The 15,666-nt window shown below is 38.3% G+C and overlaps 1 pseudogene; it reads left to right on the forward strand.

Annotated features, from left to right (window-relative positions):
• The first annotated feature begins 5,620 nt into the window (after positions 1–5,620).
• The window catches only part of LOC127413665 (calmodulin-lysine N-methyltransferase-like), a 168,512-nt pseudogene continuing 158,466 nt past the window's right edge, over positions 5,621–15,666 (forward strand).

Here is a 15,666-nt window from a genome sequence, read left to right on the forward strand (position 1 = left end):
ATGACGTCATTATTAAAAACACAAGAGATGGGTAAGCTTGCAACATGCCACAATTTGCAATTTATTTGCAAAAAATTATACAGATGCTGACAGACAGCCCATAACATGTTGCAGCTTAACGGTAACAATGCAACAATAACACTAACTCCCATTTTAGTGCAATCAAAAAATTATTGATGCATGTCAGCATAACAATAATGACACCCACGCAAGATCTAGGCTGTAAGCCTACACACTGTCACAGTCCTGCTCAGTCACAGTTTTTGCTTTTCAATCCTGGTTTGCGTGTAAGAAGATGAGGGCATTGACGTGGGCTGTCTGGAGGCTAGCCTGCTGTCGGGTGATGGTATTCCCAGCAAGTGAAAAAATTATCTCACTTTGGGTGCTGGTAGCTGGGACAGCCAAGTAGCTTTTGCAAAGCTTGGCCAAACGGGGAAATTTGTCCTGGTTGCGGGCCCACCACTGCAGGGGGTTTTCCATGGTGGGAATATGTGGTGTTGTTAATAAATATTCACGGACTTCTTAGGCTGCTGTGGAGTGGTGACCCATTTTCCTCCCACTGTGATAGTGTGGCCCAAAAAGTTGCTCAAAATCTTGCTCAAGTCGGGCCTTTTTCCCAGTTACTGGCTCACCTTCGTTATCAACTGTGTCCTCGCTGTGTACATCCTCACCTAGGATGAAAATTATTTAGGCTATAAATTCACAACATCTTCGCGTATAACAACAACAACAGATCAGCATTTTAAATCAATTATGCTAGTGCAGTTTCATTTAGTGGACCCACTTTTTGCTGCAAGCGGCTCTCCCTCATCCTGGAGCAGGCTGTTCAGGTGGCTGTGGGTGGCCTCTCTTTTACTCTCTGGGATGAATTGAAGATGTTTAAACCAGGGATTGAGCATACAGGCCACAGTGGGGATGGATTCTGTCAGATCATCGGACTCCAGTTTGAACCGTGTTTCCAACTGCCGTCGAACCGTGTTCTTAAAGGCACGTACAGCTGTCAGGTCAGAGTGGTGCTGATCATGTTGAAAATGACTGGAAAGATGAAAGACAGCCCCACATGCAACTCACCACACATTATTTCAGTGGCCTTTGCCAACGGTTGCAGCACTGGAATCAGCTGTTCCAGCAGCTCCCACTGTGATGCTCTCATGGCGAGTGACTTTTGGACAGCTGATTTGGTGACTGTTTCATCTGCGAGCACAGATTGCACTGCAATCCTTTGCTCGAACAGTCGCTGGAGCATTACGAATGTGGAATTCCATCGGACTGTACAGTCAGTCTGGAATTTGTTGGCTCTTATGCCAAGTTGTTCCTGCCGTTTCTTCAGGGCACAAGTGGCCAACGCTGAGTGGCGAAAGTGGCTGACAACTCTCCTTGCTGCATCAGTAGCCTTCACAACGTCAGGTAAGACTAAGCCAGTCTTTATTGCTAGCTGTAGGGTGTGCCCGGAGCACCCCAGATCTTTGGGAAACATTTCACATAGCTCCATTGCTAAGTTCATGTTACTGGCATTATCGTGGACTGTGCAAAACACCAGTATGCCCCATTCCTTGATTATCTCAGACAGACGGTCAGCAATGTTGACTGCAGTATGTCTCTCTGGTATCATAGATGTACACAGCACTCGGGCCTTCAGCTTCCATGTGTCGGTGATGTAGTGAGCTGTTACCGTAATGTATGGCTCCATGGTGGAGGATGTCCACAAGTTAGTTGTTAGTGACACACTCTGACCTCTCATCTCCTTCACAATATTTTCACGCAGGCTGTCGTACTGGTGTTTGATAGTGTTCCACGGTGTGTTGTAAGATGGGACTTTGTAGCCAGGTTCAAAAAAGCGCAATATTTCTCTAAAACCTTCTCCGTGCACTGCAGCTAAAGGTCGAATGTCTTTGACAATGAAATTCACCAGCAAATTGGTGATTTGCTGCCATCTTTTCTCTGTCACAGCTGGACGTTTGGTGAAGTCGCTAATTGACTGCTGTCGAGATGATTTGCATCGTTCCTCATCTAGCGTTAGCGGATGCCTTTTCAGATGAGTGTGCATTGCACTTGTACTTTTGTTGTACTTCAGGATGGACTTGCATATTTTGCAAATGACAGTTGTACAGGCTTCATCTTTAGTGAAGTATTTCCACACACTTGATGTACACTGCTGCTTTGCTGCAATGACCCACCGGGCTCCTCACCTGTTGTCTGTTGCAAGGCGGCCATGTTGTTAGTGTCAAAATCACATGATCAGCGACTAGTCAACATCAAGCTTAATGCGTCATGGCAGAGCATTAAAGTCGACTAGTCGACTAGTCTGTGCAACCTCTAGTACAGATTAGAACAAATTTAGCTTTAAATTTCGTATCGGTTGTTTTGAGTCTCTCAAAGAGTTCTAATTCAAGTCTTTTGGTCATGTCAGTCTCTAAAACCAAAACCTTTTATGATGATAAAAAAAATACCTAAACAATTGCAAGCTAGACTTTGAGTAAAGGTCCAAATTGTGTGTGTGTGTGTGTGTGTGTGTGTGTGTGTGTGTGTGTGTGTGTTTTTTTTTCTTTTTTTTTTCTCATAAACTGTGGGTTAAATTCCATCATCACGTTGCCATATATCAATAAGCATACACTACCAGTCAAAAGTTTGGACACATTTGATTGAATTTATGTATCTCTTGATCTTAAAAAAACATTTGATCTAAGGCTTATGGGTAACACTTTACAACAAGGTTCCATTTGATTGACATTAGTTTACAACATAAGTTAACATGAACTAACTATGAACAATAATTTTACAGCATTTATTATTTCAACACATACTAATTTTTAAATCAAGTTGTATTTGTTAGCATTAGTTAATAATGCACTATGAACGAACATGAACTAACAATAAAACAAATTATTTTTAATAACTAACATTAATAAAGATGAATAAATGCTGTACAAAATATATTATTATTTGTTCATGATATCTAATTCAAAAATGTCAAAAATACTAGTAATAATAAAGAATGAGTAGGTGTGTCCAAACTTTTATAATGTATCTTCATGTTTATGTCTTACATCTTGCAACAGCTCTTCATAAGTTGCAAATACATGGAGCGAGGTTGTGCGCTTAGGCCTTTATTCCATTCTATGTCACTGATCAATTGTTCATCACACTTACTGTATATAGCTAACATTCTTGTTTTGTGTTGTTAATATCTTTAGCCTCGTTATATTGTATTTTCAATCTACACTCACCTGCAACTTTTGTAGGTACACCTTTACATCTACTTATTCATGCAATTATCTAATCAGCCAATCTTGTGTCACTTTGTTATAAATATTAAAAGATAAAAAATCAACTGTTCATTTTGAAGCTGACTGACAACAGTCCAGTATTTGTGTTTGAATATTTTTAGATACTCAAGGGGCATAGGACGCCTTGTGACTATTAAGGAAATATATTGTTTGGAGGTTCAGGGGTATCCCCTGAGAGAACATTTTGAAAATGTAAAAGTCTGAATGGACCATTTTTATATTTTCCTTAAAATGAAAATCTACCAACAACAAACAATGTACAGCACAATAGTGAAGCGTAAAAATACTGTTAGCTAAAGTTAAGTAGGCCTATAAATGGTCAGACTATCAAATAATGGAAACATTCTCATGAGAACTCCACTATGCTACTAGTAAAATCACATTTTTGGTTGTTTTTCCTTGCCATTTATGCGAGCGATGATCTTTGATTAATTTTCACCAAAATAATCTGTTCGTGAAAGGCTTGAAACATGCTGATTAATAAAGCTAATTTTAGATGAATAAAATGTTATAGTTTAAAGGTTCTCTGGAAGCACATCGCCCTGTCACAAATCTGGTTTAGCTAAACGGTCAGATTAATTTCAGACACGTGAAGCTGAATTCACTTCGCTTCATCCTCGTTTTCTGCAGTGTTTTTCGAATTTTAGAATAATAGTAAAGTCATCACAACTATGGAATAATAGAAATGGAAATATGGGAATTATGTTGTGACTAAAAAAATCCAAAATAAATCAAAACTATATTATATTTTAGCATCTTCAAAGTGGTCACACTTTGCCTAGAATTTGCAGACATGTACTCTTGACATTTTCTCAACCAGCTTCTTGAGGTATCACCCTGAGATGCTTTTTTAACAGTATTGAAGGAGTTCCCATCTATGTTGGGCACTTATTGGCTGCTTTTCTTAATTATTCGGTCCAAGTCATCAATTTCAAAAACTTTTTTTTTTTTTTTAAATAACATTTTAGTTTTGTAATTAAATATATTAATATGTTGGCACAATTATATTTTTGTCTACAAATCTAATTTCAAACATTTAAGCATACGCCTTCAGATCAAAAGGTTTTTAAGATCATGAGAAACCTTTCAGGCAAGTGACCCCAAACTTTTGAAAGGTAGTGTATATTGATGCTTGGGGACGGACTGGCCATAGGGAGAACCGGGTCTTTTCGGTGATAAGTTGAAACGGGCCACCGCGTTATGCCGAACGGGCCGCGACTGGCTGAAGAGGGCCGCAAAACAGCGCCACGATATGCTGAAGAGAGCCGCAATATGCAGAAAAGAACAGTGACACCCACCCTCCGCTCAACTTTTGGCCCGGTTTCTATGTAAAATCCAGGGCCGATTTCTCTTCCCAGTCCGCCCCGTTGATGCTCACTGTATTTCTCTGCTATGGTCTACTGTCGTTAAAATAACAGCGTCTGCAACTCTGCGCACAGCGTGAAAGGGTAAAAATTAAGTGTGTTCTGTAAAAGAGAAAAGTATTCGAGGATACAGTGCTGAAAGATCAGTACTATCTGCGCCCGAGCGCTTGCGCTGTTCACAGCTCTGTTGTTTTGTCACACTGATCACTTGAAGTATAGAAGTGAGATGAGATGGGGCAGCAAATGTCAAGATGTCTCGTGGTGCAGATGGAACCAAGCTGAGGTCCGGACCTGGACCGCAGTCCACTATTTGGTGACAGCTGCTCTAGAGTGTATATGGTGGTGCAAAAAAACTAAAAACACCCAGCGAGCGGCAGGTCTGTGGGTGAAAACGGCTTGTTAATGACAGAGGTCAGAGGAGAATGGCCAGACTGGTCCAAGCTGACAGGAAGGTGACAGTAACCCAAATAACCACACGTTACAACAGTTCTATGCTGAAAAGCATTTCTGAACAAACAACGCGTTGAACATTGAGGCGGATGGGTTACAGCAGTAGAAGACCCCTCCAGGTACCACTACTGTCAGCTTAGAACAGGAAACTGAGGCTTCAGTGGGCACAGGCTCACTAACACTGGACGGTAGACGATTGGAAAAACATAGCCTGTTCTGAAAAATCTGTATTTCTGCTTAGGTACATAAATGGTAGGCCTACTGCAGCCTCAGTTGTCTGTTCTTGAATTGACAGAAGTGGAACTCAGAGTGTTCTTCTGCTGTTGTAGCCCACCCACCTTAAGGTTCGATGTGTTGTGCATTCTGAGATTCTATTCTGCTCACTACAATTGTACAGAGGGGTTACCTGAGTTACCGTATCCTTTGTCAGCTCAAACCAGTCTGGCCATTCTCCGTTGACCTCTCTCATCAACAAGGCATTTTCGTCCACAGAACTGACACTCACTGGTTGTTTTTAGTTTTTCGCACCATTCTCAATACACACTGGAGACTATTGCATGTGAAAATCCCAGGAGATCAGCATTTACAGAAATACTCACACCAGCCCATCTGGCACCAACAATTATGCCACGATGAAAATAACTGAGATCACATTTGTTCCCCATTCTGATGGTTGATGTAAACATTAACTGAAGCTCCTGACCCATATTTGCATGATTTTATACATTACACTGCTGCCACACGATTGGCTGATTATATAATCGCATTAATTAGTAGATGTACAGGTTTACCTAATAAAGCGGCCGGTGAGTGTATATCATGCTTATGCATTTCAAAGACAGTCTTGGCCCCATTAGAGTGGATGAGGCGCTCAACACCTTTGACAACACAGGAAATGTCTGTGAGTACCTTTTCTGTTGTTATTTCAAATACGTATTGCACTCCCCCAATTTATTCTATGTGAAACTGCTCACACATACAGGTAGGTGTTCATATTCATTTAATATAGTAGACTTTCACAACATTGTATGTTTTCTGATTGTGGGTGAGCAACATTTCACCGATTACATTTCACGTTAAACAGAACATCTCCTATGTCATACAGAGGAGTTTGGATCTAGCTGCAGCTCCGCACTTGAGCCACATAAGTGCAACCGGTCCTACTGGACCTGCTCCAATTGGGATTCGAACCCCCATCTCTGGCATGGGAGGTGAGTGCGCTAACGAGGAGGCTAAAAGCTACAGCCCCTAGCATCAGTCGCTAGTGCTGCTCTTGAGGCTAGGGGAGTGAGGTTTACACATTGTACATCTACCTACCAGCTGGCTACCTTTATACTCACCCCACAAACCTCACTCCCATCTGGGTCATGGCACCACTGTAACTGGTCCTGCCGACCCACTCCATGCGGGATTTGAACCGGTGTCTCCGGCATGGAAGGTGGGCGCGCTAACAAGGAGGCTAAAGGCTACAGCACATACCAGCTGGCTACCGTTACATAAGCACCTTATCATGAGCACCTTTTAGACTATTGCTGTCTATGGGATCAAATGTGGAGTCCATGAAGAGTATGCTCTGATTATTTCACAACAAATATACAGTATCATACAGCCGAATACCTTATCCATGTTTTGGATCTTACAACATGCATTTATGATCTAAAATTGACTTCCTTATTCCATATGTTTCCTACAAATTTTATTATCAAAAACATGCCCTATATTAGGGCAAATGTGTGGATTGTTTATTCTCTCAAATTTGAACAGGTACATATGCTGGTTACACCTCACACTGTAAAAACACTGCCAGTATTTTCTGTTTTTAGGGGGCCAAGCAGCGAAGCTGCTGGAACTCTATTGTAATTGTACTGATTTTCTTCTTTTTCTGCCCTAAAAGTGTCTGGGCGTCAAAGACCGTAAGTCGTGGAGACACCAAACTTAGCAGGATGGTCTCAAATCCCCCTCACTACTCAGGCGCACAAACGCACACCAGTCTGACCCTAGGTGGTGCTATAATAAACACTTTTGCATTTTGGCTCATATCTCTGCAACCATAAGGGCTAGAATTGAAATTATTTTTTCCTCTGATTCCTTGAGTCAAGCTTACAATGACGTATTAGGTTGTATCTTGTGAGCACAATTTTCAAACTTAACAAAACTTTGTATAAATAGACAAGAGAAAACTAAGGTTACATGCAGAGTTTTGTCATTTTTGAAGCTAGGGGGCGCTGTAACTTAAGAAAATCCTAATTGTGCAACTGTGCTCAAAGCAGTTGAATTAACTCCAGAACCGTATATGATAAAAAACATTTTTTATTTTTTTATTTCTGTGAATCCATTTGTACCTCCAAATCATTTGGTTACATGAATTTCCAATTTTCATAAGAAAACTTACCATTTTGATTTGATTGAAAAACCTATATTTTTGAACATGAAACTTTGTATGCATTATCTACAGACATTCCTGACAAAAATTAATCAAGAGAATTTTGATATGTCAAATAGTTCAGAAGATATTATCCAACAGGTTTTTGCATGTGGCCTGTTATGACTAATTGGCTCATATCTTGTGAGCACAATTTTTAAACTCAACAAAACTTAATATTTATGCACAAAAGAACATTTTGAGGTAACATGCCAAATTTTTTTTTAACAATTTGGCAGTGCTATAACAGAAGAAATAGCTATTTTTACAATTGCATTTTTAAGCAGTTAGAAATATTGAGATTGACAGGCTGTTTTACTGTTTGTCCACCAGAAGGAACCACAAGACCTGACATTTTTTTTTTAAATGTCTGATTCCACAGAAATTCAAACATACTGTATTTTGCCACAGCCCCTGTAAATTAGGTAATCTTTTGAAGTCCATAATGCACCGCTGTCTGGCTGTCATTAAATTGATTTAAGGATTACATAATGGTTAAACATTCTGCGCATTTTTTATCATGCTTAGTGATTTAACACCGATTTAACATTTAAATCTCAGTTATGATTAACTTTAAACTTGCAGCTGTGGTCATGTAAATATTAAATTGACCTACAATTAAACATTAATAACTTTGTAAGAGAACAGTGAATATGCTGTCAGCCCTCTGAAAAACATTTATCTTATTTTTTATATTTATTATGGCCCGAAATCTTTGGCCATCAGCCGCAATGTTTGCTTTCAAATCCAGGGTGCGAGTGTGATGGCTCATCTCGGTGTCGGCGTGATTACCTGTATGCGGGGACACAGGACCAAGACGGTTCTCTCGAGAAGAAATGAGAAAACAGCGTTAATTCGGCACTTAATGAGAGCAGTTACAAGCGACAGGTGATCGTCATTTTTTTTATCTCTTAACTAAGTCTCACGTACCTCAAGTGCACATACTTATCTCTGTTCATTTCAAGTTGGACATCTTAGGAAAGTAATGATAACTTGACATTTTTTTTAAAGTCAGAGTCAGATCATGTTTAAACACTCTGTGGATTCAGTGAAGAATTTGCTAGAATGACTCAAAATGACAACTGTTTGTGAGTATTTCTGAACAATTGATTAAATGAACTGAAGATTAATACATTGGTAAAACGGACTGATGTGTTTATCATTGCCTGCACAGCAGTTGCGGATCGCACCATTGGAGCGGGTGAGTAAATGATGAGAGAATTTTCATTTTTGGATGAACTATTCTTTTAAAAGGCAACAATACCATAAACATAAGTTAATATGTTTCTTTCTTCTGTGCTCAACAGTCACACAATAAAAATGTCTGTTTTGATATAGTCTTGGATGTCAAATAATAATAATAAAAAAGGGTTATTGTTTATATCAGTGGTCACCAATTAGCGGACCATGGTCAGGGTCCGAACCTCGGCTGGGTTCCATTCGGACCGTGAGACATCATGACATGGGCTGACCCATCTCTCCCTTTCGTTTGTCTCTGGTGCCCCAATGTCATAATCCTTGCCTAATTTTGAAGAGACTGTTTTGCTTTTATGATTTTTTTTTCTATTACAAAGTACTATTGCTGCCAGCTTGTACATTTATAATAACTATTTCATAAAACTGTTTAAGCATTTCTTATGTCATTTCATAGCTACAGTGTACTGACTACTGACACCATGTAAATTATTGTGCGGAACTTTGCTGGGAAGCAAATGTAGAGACCAGACCTCTTGAAACTTTAATTGAATACCCCTGGTTTATATCAAATAAAGTTAATATTTATTGCACCAGTAGATTAAATATCGTGTGCATGCTAAAAGATCCATGATTAAATAGAGCAGGGTCATAGAAGGACAAAAAATCTTTTAGTAGCATGTATAGGCGGTTATACATGAGATGTAGTATTTGGAGGCACTAGTCATGCTCGTTCCTGAGAACTATTTTGCATATTGCATTGTTGTGCAGGACTGTTTGCAGAACACACTGCAAGAGTTAAAATGTTTTATATTTTCGTGTATTTCATTGCCTAAGTTTTGTTCATTGTTAAATTGTTTTATGGAGAAATAATGGGTATACAAAAGCAACATTACACACTCAATGGATTTACCATTTATTTATCATCAAAGGTGTTTCTTGTCTTCACAAGTTTATTATTTGATTTAGATCTGCATATGAAAAGGTTAATTAGTGTTTGATAAAGAAGCGCTTGGTGCAGATGTAACCTGACACCAGTACTCGCTCACAGTGCAAAGCTTAATAAACTGATGCTATCTGATCATATCCTAATTTTTTTGTCTTGCCTGTTTTCACTTAAGACATAATTGACTGTGTTTACAGACTTGTTACAGAGTGTGTGTTCCTGCGCTGGTAACAATTAACTTTCATTTATTGCTGCTTGTTATTTTTATTCATGCAGACTAAAATATCATAAATATCATAATAAAATAAATAACAATAAACAAATAATTCCACCTTCCTACTAGGAAAAGTGCAATGGTGTTAGACTTCCATCTTGGAAATTCCTAGAAAATATTGCACTCCACGTCTGCCAAGACACAGAGGCATGTAGACACACAAACATTCCAAAACACAAAAGATGCACAAACTTGGTACTATACCTTGACTTTTATTAAAAATATCATTCTGTGAAGCAAAGGTTCTGCATTGATGATAACACTTGTTTAACAAACATTTGCAAAGACACGTTCTCAACATGCTACATTGTACTCTTTCTAAAAGTACCTGTAACGCAAATGCGAGCATTGCAGGATAATTTATAATATGGTTGCTCTGACATGTCTCTAATAACAGTCTAACACCTGCTAGGCTAACAGGATCATTCCAATTTTGTTTACTTGTTATATTATGACCATCATTTTATTAAATACCATTATGATCAAACATCAAAGATATCAAGTAGAAATATCCCACATCCAAGTTTCATGTAACACAACATAATGACTAGACTCTCATTTTGATAACAGTTACATCATGGCAACCAAAAAAATAAAAATAAATAAATAAATAAAATACAATTCCTGCATTCATCTCCAAAACATCACATTTATGTTAGTTTGTCCCTCACACTCTCATTTTCATCCTGGGCTACTGTGAATAAGGTCCATGTGTGCTTGGCCCCTGATGATTGCAGCTTGCGGCTATATTCATACTATTCTTATTCTACTGTTTACTATATTTTCTGCATTCATTTATTGTCATAAAGACACACCAAACATACTTTACTGGTGCTGTTGTTGGCCATATATCAGACACCAAATGTATCTGTCATGAAAAGGGAATTGTGTTGTTATATGTAGTTTTTGAATGTAATTTTTCTTGTCACTATTCTTTATGCAACAGTTAGTTGGACAAGCGGTGTTCTAAGACTATGCTGAAATTTCATATAACAATACTGGGTTGCTTTAGTGTTTGTTGCTTTAGTCAGTTGTGCTTATGCCACTCCAGAAAACATGCCTGAAACTCTTTAATGCAGGTTACATGTTTTGATAAAGGATGGAGCCTGGCCCTGTGCTGGATTTCAGGACCTTGTCGTCTGATATTTCTTGAAATATTTGGCTCTTTTACTGGATTAGTGAAAAGGACCAGCATGGCTCTCTTCAGTGGCAGGGTCATCACTTCTCCTTTCAAACGTTCCTCTCAACCACCCTTAATTGATCTTACGCATTGGTAAGCCCAAACATCTCCCCCTATGTCCTTGTCTGCTCAGCTGGGTAGGCTCATTGTCTGAAAAGGGGGGTGCCCCTTGTAATACCTACCCCACATACCCAGTTTCAGATTCCCATCTAAGGATTTGACAAGCCGAAAAGTCTCTATGTCCTCTGAAGCGCTGAATGTAGATTAGCTATCCAAATGTATGGATTACGGTGATCCAACTTGTCAGGGCTTGGAAGGGTCGATGTTGCTGTGGGTTTAAGTGCTGTTGTTTCCAGCAGGGATCAAGAGGGACACCAAAGGTCTTATCTGAACATGCTGGATGGACATGAATATGTTTAGAGGGGCTTGTTGACCACTGGTTTGTATTCAAACATCAGCTCTTCCATTGTCATGTGTTCGGCTCAGATGTTTGTTGAAAACAAAATACATTTTTGATTTGATACATGTCTGATGTAGCAGTGGCAGCTCTAATCCAGTCAATATAGTTTGTCTACACATTCTGGTTTTAGAGGGCAGCACAGAAATTAAGTTTAAGCCTAAACCCATATACAAAACCTTGACCTGAGTGACCACACTCAACTGGTGCTCTCAAATTTTAAAAGTGAATCCATTCCGGACCCAAAATTGCATAATGTCACAAAGCAAAAAATATTAATGGCACAAAAAATAGGCCCCAGTTTCTAAAGGCAAAATATTATTTTTCATTTTTCTCTTTTTAGTTTGGGATAAAATTGGACCAGGACATTTTCTTGACAGGTTTTGTGAGAATAGCCCTCTTAATCATCTTTAGAATTCGCACAGTAGTCGCTGCATGTCCAGCTATGGTCTTCCTGTCCCGCGTTTGTGTGTGGATTTAAAAACATTATTCAGAGGGGTCACATGACAAGCTGTAGGAACTGATCCCCTCTGAGTCCCTGAAATCATGACATTCAGGCTACTAACAGGCAGCGCTTAGCCTCAGCAGGGATTCTGCAGAATGCCCCACCAATGCAGTTATCATCAATCCATGTGTGATGGTGACTTTAAGAGCATATTCAGCATTTAATGAGTGTTATTAGAGTGTTCATCTTTCTTTTTATTTGCATCTTGTTTGTGTGTCCAATGGTCTCCACTCACATCGCTGTCTGTCCTACACCCTGCTAGGGCAATTATGCAGATTGAGGGACCTGGTTTACTAATTGCTCAGATTTGAGGCTGCCCAATGAGGCCTGGTTAGATCTGTGGAGGTCAGAGGTCTACCTCTCCATCTCTGCCTTATTCTGCTCTCCTGTGTTGGTGAGAGTTAATTAACACCGCTCTGTTCACAGGACGGCTCACTGACCAGACTCAAGCCCTCATTACTGCAGAATGACCTGTTGAACATGTGCAGGGGTTGTGTGTCAAAACACAAAAAAACTGCTCATCATACGGGTCATTCTACATAACAAGTGCTATTTGTGTCCCTCATATGCATATGTGTAAAAAACAACTTTAACAGTCATAATTGATAGCAACTTTTACCATTTGATAATACAGACATTTTTCAAAATACATCAGCAAAAATCCAGTAACTGTTATACCATTTTATTTGAATATGTTTTTCATGAGGATGCCTTTTTTGGCATGTCCCCATCTTCTCCTTGCTGTATTTGCAAATATGCACATTTGGATGAAACTAATACACACACACACGCACAAATATATATACACTTCCGTTCAAAATTTGGGGTCACTTGCCTGAAATGTTTCTCATGATCTTAAAAGCCTTGTGATCTGAAGGCATATGCTTAAATGTTTGAAATTAGTTTTGTAGACAAAAATATAATTGTGCCAACATATTAATTTATTTAATTACAAAACTAACATTTTATTAAAAAAAAAAATGTTTTTTTGAAATGGATGACTTGGACCGAATAATATTGAAAAGCAGCCACTAAGTGCCCAGCATATAGATGGGAACTCCTTCAATACTGTTTAAAAAGCATCCCAGGGTGATATCTCAAGAAGTTGGTTGAGAAAATGCCAAGAGTACATTTCTGCAAAAATAGGCAAAGTGTGGCCACTTTGAAGATGCTAAAATATAACATAGTTATGTCTTAAAATATCAACCCTGTTACCATTGTTTTTTAAAAGTAAATATTAAAAAGTGTATTTTTTGCAGAATTTTCAGCACTGAATTCTCTGCCCAAAAGAAGAAAAAAAAAGAAAAAAAAAGAAAACCATTATTAAAGGGATAGTTCACTCAATGGTGTAAAGTCTCTCATCATTTACTCACCCCTATGCCATTTCAAACGTGTATGACTTTCTTTTTTCTGCAGAACACAGGCAAAAATATTTTGAAGAATGTTTGAGGTGGTTTTGTCTATACAATGGAACTAACTTTTTTTATTTTTATCATGGGGCAATATTTGGACCCTGGATTTGATTTTTAGGGGTATTTTTTTACCTTTATGAGGTGTCACACTTTTAAGTAAAATACTTTCAACTTATCCATTTATTACATTAAATTCCAAATTAATTCAGTAAGGTTGTTACCTATAATTTTAAATCAGAATAAAATTTTATGTTGTAATGATATAAATTAGACTCAGAATAAAATAGAAAAAAGATCAGATGTTAAGAGTTTTTTTTTTTTTTTTTTTTTTTTTAAAGAGGAAGTTTTTGGCCATACATTTTGAGTTTCGGTGGCATTTTTGTCACTTTTGCCCTGTTTATTTCTGACCCTGGTCCAAAACTTTTAAACTCCAAAAGGAACATAAAGCCTGCATAAAAGTAATCCATACAACTCTAGTTGTGTAATCCATGACTTCTGAAGTGATACAATCGCTTTGGGTGAGATATAGATTTTTACCATCAACACCGTCAACTTTCTGAAGACATAATTATGTCCCAGCATATTTTAAAATATATTAATTTAGCTTGAAATGGCACAATGCAATTTTTTAAAATATTATTTACCTTAAATATCTAAACATTTAAAATATCTAAAATTATTTAACATAATTTTAACTCTTTATCAAACTGTAAAGGCACCCATTTCATAGAATGACACATACACTGTGCAAGTGCCTTCAATCAGTGCAGTTTGTGAAAAGGCCATGAGCTACTTTCATGGTAAAGCCACCTACTGGAAATATTGTCAGTTTTTGAGTGACCCAGAATTGACCGTGACTCTGATCTAAATGATAACTGACCAAGATTAAAGTCATTATGTGAAGCAGTATTATGCGATAAAACATGAATGCTTTTTTTGCTGGCTATGTGCAAGATGGCATTAAATAAGGAATTTATTTTCTGTGTAAGCGCTGCAGAATTATAAAAGCGAATGTTCTTAATCACAGCTACAGGGGTCAGCAGTGGGGCTAGCTGTATCAGAGCTAAAGGATGTGATAAACGGAACCCTGGAGGAAAGAAATTACAATTCTTGAATTTTCAGGGACATTGTGCTGGGGGCAGTGCCATAGTAATTACCAGCATACCTCAGCAGCCAGGTAACACTTTTTCTTTTGTTGCAAAGGTCCCTTCTAGTCTGAAATTAGTGTGAATGGAGAGAATAACACCAAAGAAATTCACACTCCAGCCTTGTGTAATTATTACTTTTTCTTGCCATCATTTTTGAAGTTTTGTGAACCTATTACCCTTTAGGCATATTTTTTTAAACTTGGCATTCACTTGCCTTTGAACTAACCAGCTTTAAAGGCAAAGACAGTAGGGGTGTGACGATTCGCTCAGACTTCGATTCGATTACGATTCTCTACCTAACAATTACGATACATCGTGCACTGTTTGCGGCACACATTGCGAAATATAAATATTTTATATATTTTCGTGGCTGCCGTGTGTCACTGACCAATCACAGGTGACTGTAATCAACTGGTTAGTTCCCTTCAGAACAGTGAATTAACGAGTGAGTGTTTTCCTTCACAGCCAATGTCTGCCCACCAGTCACATTTATTTAGCTGAGTTCTGTTCTTGGTTAAACTGTTTTATGGAGAATTTACACTTTTTATGGAGATACAAAAGCAATATTAACATAATATATATCGTAATTGGGGAATAAGACAACACCAATGAACTTACGTTGGTCAATAGTTTTGAATAATGACACAGAAAGCTGAACTCAGCAGTATCCATCCATCCATCCATCCATCCATCCATTTTATCTTATATAGGTTCGTGGGGTGAATCCGGCTGCTTATTTCAAAGTGCGCTTTCTTTCCCTTTAATCTCACGTGCTCCGCTCGATGTCTGTTGCGAGAAGATTGACGGACACATTGGGTTTTAATATATAATGATAATCGATACTTGCGTTTCTTAATCGATGCATCAACATTTCATTGATAGATCGATGCACCGCGATGCATCGATACATTTTTCCACCCCTAAAAGGCTTTTATAAGGTAAAGTCTTGTTTGTAAATTTGAAACGTATGTAGAGGCTTGAACAAACTCCTAATATCGTATGATTTGATAATGCAAAAAGCAACGAG

The sequence above is a fragment of the Myxocyprinus asiaticus genome, chromosome 23 (genome assembly GCF_019703515.2).
Source record: "Myxocyprinus asiaticus isolate MX2 ecotype Aquarium Trade chromosome 23, UBuf_Myxa_2, whole genome shotgun sequence".
Classification (NCBI taxonomy): Eukaryota; Metazoa; Chordata; class Actinopteri; order Cypriniformes; family Catostomidae; genus Myxocyprinus; species Myxocyprinus asiaticus.